Below are 5,971 nucleotides of genomic sequence, written 5' to 3'. Positions count from 1 at the left end.
GATGGATAAGAAAAAAAAAAAAAAAGAGTTTGAAGATTTGTTAACTAACTCAATGAGAGAGTAACCCAGGGAAGTTGTATGGAAAGTGGTATTATTCCTATTTCTCAAGTCAGATAACACAGGAAGAGTTGGTTTGAGGGAGAAGAATAACAAGTTCACTTTGGGGCATACTGAATTTTAGAATACCTATGGGTTGTCCAGGTGGAAATGTACAATAGTTGAATATACAAATCTTAAATTCAGAAAGAGGTCTGGACTGGAGATAAAAAAAATTATACTCTGCACAAATGCAAGTCAATAAAATTACCTAAGCAGAGTGACTGGAGAACAGTGGTTTCCAATGGGAAGGGAGCTTCGAAATTTCAGGGAATAGGGAAAAGGGGTAATATAGTTTCAAAATGCATATTCAGTAAATAGTTTCATAATTGGAAAAGGAAACATTACCTATAGTTTTCAGATTACAAAGTATAGAAAATAAAGTTCAGTAAATCTTCAATCTTATTAGTACCAATGCCTCTCAGTGAGGGGCTCAGAGACAATAATGCACCCTCCCGCCCCCACCCCAATCACCCCCATCAGAACAGGAACCGGAGAAATACTTCTCAAAAAATGATATGGCTTAAAAACTATGTTGAGAAATACCGGTTTGATCTGAAAAAGAAATACGAGAATTCAGGGCAAAACTGACATTTTAGGGGTGGCCAAAAGATGAGAAGCTGGCAGAGGAGATCTCTAAGACTGGATTGGAATAGTCAGAAAGGTTGGAAGAAAACTGGAAAAGAGTGTGTTCATGGTGTCAAGGGAGGCACTCCAATACAAAGATAGTGAACAAAACAAATTCGCATATGTAACACATCGAAAAGAATGAAAATGTCAGGGTAATGATCCCTGACAAGACAGTTTTCTGTTTGACTTGCAGAAGGCAGGGAGTTGAAGAGTGAATGGGAAGTGAAGAAGAGAAAATGTGTTTTAAGTCTATTCTCTCTCAAAAAAAAAAGCATGAATTGAATGGAAGAAATGAATGGAGACAGAGTTTCAGAGATCGTTTTTGTACACAAAGAGACAGGTATGTTTACACTTAGTGGAGAAGGAGCCAATGCAATACAAATAAATATAGAACAAGGAGTAAATTATAAGGTAAAGTTCCAAAAGAGAGGGGCAGAACAGAGCAAATCAGTAACAAATTTTAAGCTTTAAAAAGTCTCAGAATTTTTTTGGTAACAAATAGAAAAGTACACATTTTAAATAATATTTTAAATAAAAAAAGATCTTCTAGAATTTGTTATATTCAAAATTCTTGTATTTATCAAAAATCCATACCACCAAAAACACTTTTAGTCATCTTCTGACCCAAACGCCTTAGACAAAGTATAGGTCACTGAATTTCCAAATTTGATTTTTAACCTAGTGCTCTTCCTACAAATCTCAATTGCCTAACCATAAATGCAATCTTAATCATGGATTTCATCATTTTTTGTCTTCCACACTCACCATCTTATTTACAACAAAGTTCTCAGCTCTAGGATACATGTTAATACCAATACATCCACATATTTGATGAATGATTATATTATAGCCATCATTTCTCAATGATTCACACTAAGGGAGAAGATAATACAGACTTCAATCACTTTAGTTTATGGTTTTTAGGCTTTAAATGCATATTTGGCATTCTACTTATAGCCATACCAGACCTAAACATACCAGACCAACAGTATAAAATATTCAAGTTCTAATTTAGCTTGAGCTTCCAGTTATATAGCAACAAAGCAGCTCATTCAGGTCTGTGTTTAGGTGGTGGAGTAGACAGACCTCAGAAACACTATTATATATCTAATCCATCTGTGATAGAGGCATTGAGAATATGCCAAACGTAAACTCCAAAGTACAAGGACATGTTCTCTAACGGTATTCTCGGAAGATAGGGCATCAACTTCCTTTGCAACATTCTGTAGTCACTAAGCATACTCCACAATGCGCTCTTGAATTTCAGTATCATAAATAAATTACATCTGCATGAGACCTCTGTTTCTGAAGCACTTTTCCATGTGTTGTCACTAATAATCCTCTATGCTAGAAGGAAAACGTTAAAGTCTCAAATTTTATTGATGGAGAAACAAGAATAGACTATTTGCCAAAGATCATATACCTAGTTAACAATGCAACCACTTGGTTAGGTATATCCTGTTTACTTCTGAGCTCTTAGCCTTTAACTGCATTTATTCAATACATAATCTTATGCAGAAATTTTTATGCATGCCAGGCAATATACTGGGTGAGAGGAATGCAGAGGTCAAAACATTAACACTAACAGCAGGAAGAAATGGTAAAAAACAAGGTGGTTTTCCAAATATCAGATACCCAGAGAACTGAAAGAAGCAAATTTGTCAAATTTGAGAACAGGGCAGGTCAAAAAAAGGAAAGAGACATAGTGGATGAAAAGTAAATATGGTCTGAGACCACCACCCAGAGCTTTCCTGGAAGCAGGGGACAAGGCTCAGGTTCACCTGACTATTGCCTCAGCAACAGAGTATATAGACAACTCAAGCTTCTTTTTAAATGATGAAAAGAACTTAGTTACTTTTACTCTTTAAGTTTTATCTAGTAGAATCTTTTAGAATTCAAAGTAGGTATAAGTGTTCTTGGTATCAAGGAGTCATTAAATATAAGAATGATGTTAAATATTAATACTCCTACCTTTTGCACAATTCTAACAAGCTATTAAACACATTTTGTCATCCAGATGTTTCTTTCTCTGCCTTACACCTTTAGTTTGTTCCCCTATTAAGTTACAAGTAGGTGTCAGCCAGATGGACAGCCTGAGGAAGCTTCGGGTAATTTAATTCTGTACTTATACATTCATTTGGTGGCATCTCCAAAACCAGTCACAAATAAAACATACGTGATCCTTCAGTAACAAGTGTAATATCCACAATCTTACAATAAATGATCTTTTTTTTTTTAACCAGGATGCTAGGATAGATAGTATTATGGTAACTACAGGAATTAAGCACATTTTATGAACTTTAACCAGAAGGTAGGCAGCAACTATTAAATTTACTTTAAATTCTTATAAAAAGCAAAAATGCTGCAATATGAGTTTTTTGTAGTTATTTCTCAAACTTGTCTGATCATAATCACCTTGGATACTTGTTAAAAATAAATTTACAACACTCACCTCAGATATACTAATTTAGAATAACATACCTATATTATATTCCTTAACCTCATCAAACCATAATAGAAACATATTACAATTTAACATGTTTTAAATAAATTATTTCAAGAAATTCTTTGCTTTTAGACCATTTCTGTCCACTAAAACTGTAATGTAATAAGATTGTTAAATACTCCAGTAAGATGGACTAGAAATGACCTATAATCCCAGTTTATAAAGAGAAAAATTAAAATCCACAGATAACTCAGTCACAAATCAAAACTTGTAATTTTAAACATTAACAAAGTTTTTTGGTTATCAGCTCTCTAGTCTCAAGAGTCACTGGTGGTTTGAGAAGGGAATTTTTTTTTTAAGTTCCAAAAATTAACATGAATTAAATAACTATTTTTTAATCCATGCTTTATTACCTCCTACAGGATTCTAAGACTGTCTCCAAAAGAAGTAAAATTAAATAATCTTAATAAAAGTTAAAAAATTGCAAAAATTCACCCCATCCAGCTGAAAAATGCAACTGAGCAAGGTGTCATTTTTAAAACTCAGCAAATCCTAAGCATTCTGATGTAAGCTATCCCTTTCCAAATGAAACATGCCTATTCAAACACTCTAGTTCAATCTTGTGGTAAGAGCTACCCAAAAATGTTTTCACTCAGCAGTTGGCACTCTCAGATAATATACTTATTGAAGAATGCCTTACTCTCACTCTCTTCCCACAGACATACATGGTCTTTTCACAATGAGTAAATCACGCTTCCCATGTATGTGTAGATAACTTTTGTAAAAGGGAGACATAAAATTCACTTTGTTACACCCCTAGGTAAATGCCAGAGAAATGAAAACACATGACTACACAAAAACCTGTATGTGAATGGTTGTAGCAGCATTATATGTAACAGCCAAATAGTGGAAATAACTGACCATGAACTGATGAATTAAAAAATGCAGTATATTCATACAATGGAATATTATGTGGCCATAAAAAGGAATAAAGTTCAGACACATGATATACATGGCTAAACCCTGAAAACATTATGCTAAGAAGCCAGTCACAAAGTCCACGTATTATATAATTCCATTTATATGAAAAATCCAGAATCAGCAAATCTACAAAGTAAAATGGTGGTTGCCCAGGTAGGGGAGATGGGGGACAGTGAAAATAAAGAATGACTCCTAATGGGTACCCGGTTTCTTTGTTAGAATGACTTGTAATGGGTACTTAATGAAAATTGTGGTGATGGTTGTGCATTCCATGTATATACTAAAAACAATTCAGTTGTGCAATCAGTGAGTAGAATATCTTAATTATATCTCAATAAAGCTGTTAAAAAATAGCCTGTTCCCTTCAACTCTGTAATATACATTAAGAACTGTTGGTGACCATGTACTTGGAATAAAGCTATGAATCAAAATCATGTTTGAAAAACAATTATAAAAAGCTGGATGGCAGTACTTAGTAATTGTTTAAAACTTGTTTTGCATGTCTAAAATATTTGTAAGAAATATATTTTTAAAACAATGATTATTATTGTTGCAAATCGCTTGTCCTAAAAGCTTAGTGTATAAGATATTTAGTAAATATTGATTAACTGATGTGCTAGTGAGCACATCTTTACAAAACTGGTTGGACTCAACCTTACATATCCTTCAACTGAATTCAACTACTGGGATACAGTCCACCCTAGTATTGAGTCATTTGAAAAGAAAATACTGAGAACAGTACCTGACTAATCAGAATAAAAGGATTTTCAAACTCCTTAATGGCCTATCATCAAACGAAGACTATTTCATAATGGTTTAAATATTTTCAATTTGCAAGTGCAAATGAGCAATGTGTATTTATCCAACTGAGCATAAACAGTTCACTACCTACACAAACATTTGCTTACAAACATTTCCGCGCGATTAAAAAAAAAAAAGGTATTAGAAGGGTGTGGCAACTCATCCAAGGTCACACAACAAGTCAGAGTAGAGATCAACATTCTGGATTACACCAAGCCTCCAGGGGAAAACGTACTGACAATTTCGCAAAAAAGAGTTTTTGTTTGTTTTGCTTTATATCATAAGGGGGGGGCAACTGTCAGTTCAGTTTAAACTTCTAAATCGACAATGAGATAGCTATTTTGGATAAACACAAACTTGTGCGGGGAGTGGTTGAGAGCTAAACAAAGCTAGCAGTCAAGAGCCTCTGAACAACTGGTCAGATCCGTCCGATTTTCAACCCTCGTTAAAGCCTCAGCTGAAAAGATCTAGTTTTCCTTTGCAGTTAGTTATGAAGAAACTTAAGGTCTTCTTCGAATGGTGAGAGGATAAAATCATAGTAAGAAACGACATACTGTGAACTGTATTGCCTCTAAGGGTAAGAAGGAGGGTTTTACTGGAAAAAAATATCATAGGTGTCAGAAGAGCAGTGAAGAAAGTATAAAAAAATCTCTAACACTATAAGGAGAAACGACTGGGATTGGCAGAACTAATCTATAATCATTCTAAACGAATCTCAAGAAAACCTTTTCCTCGACCAAAAGGCAGGCCACATTTCCCAGCCTGGTTCTAAAAATGGAGCCGGATTTTCGGTGTGAAGGTGTCTGTGGGGAAGAACGGCGGTGCAGAGCAAGGGCCGAGGTCCTTCGCCTCAGGCAGCCCACACTGGAAGCCGCGCTCCACAAGGGTCAGCGGTGGGACCTCGCTGGATAAATCCAGTTACAAAGAAATGGGCCCTTTAAGTTCCGAAAACCCTCGGCCGAAGAAGCGCCGGTACACACGCACACTCACTCATAATAGTCACACACTCACTGACAC

The 5,971-nt window shown here is 35.2% G+C and overlaps 1 protein-coding gene across 1 annotated transcript in view; it reads right to left on the bottom strand.

Annotated features, from left to right (window-relative positions):
* The window catches only part of BCL2L13 (BCL2 like 13), a 90,526-nt gene that overhangs the window by 84,258 nt on the left and 297 nt on the right, over window positions 1-5,971 (bottom strand). The gene's annotated exons all lie outside the window — the stretch shown is intronic.

This window comes from Pteropus alecto, unplaced genomic scaffold, assembly GCF_000325575.1.
Source record: "Pteropus alecto unplaced genomic scaffold, ASM32557v1 scaffold76, whole genome shotgun sequence".
Lineage (NCBI taxonomy): Eukaryota > Metazoa > Chordata > Mammalia > Chiroptera > Pteropodidae > Pteropus > Pteropus alecto.
The sequence above is the reverse complement of the archived record's forward strand: the minus strand, read 5'-3'. Positions and strand labels throughout refer to the sequence as shown.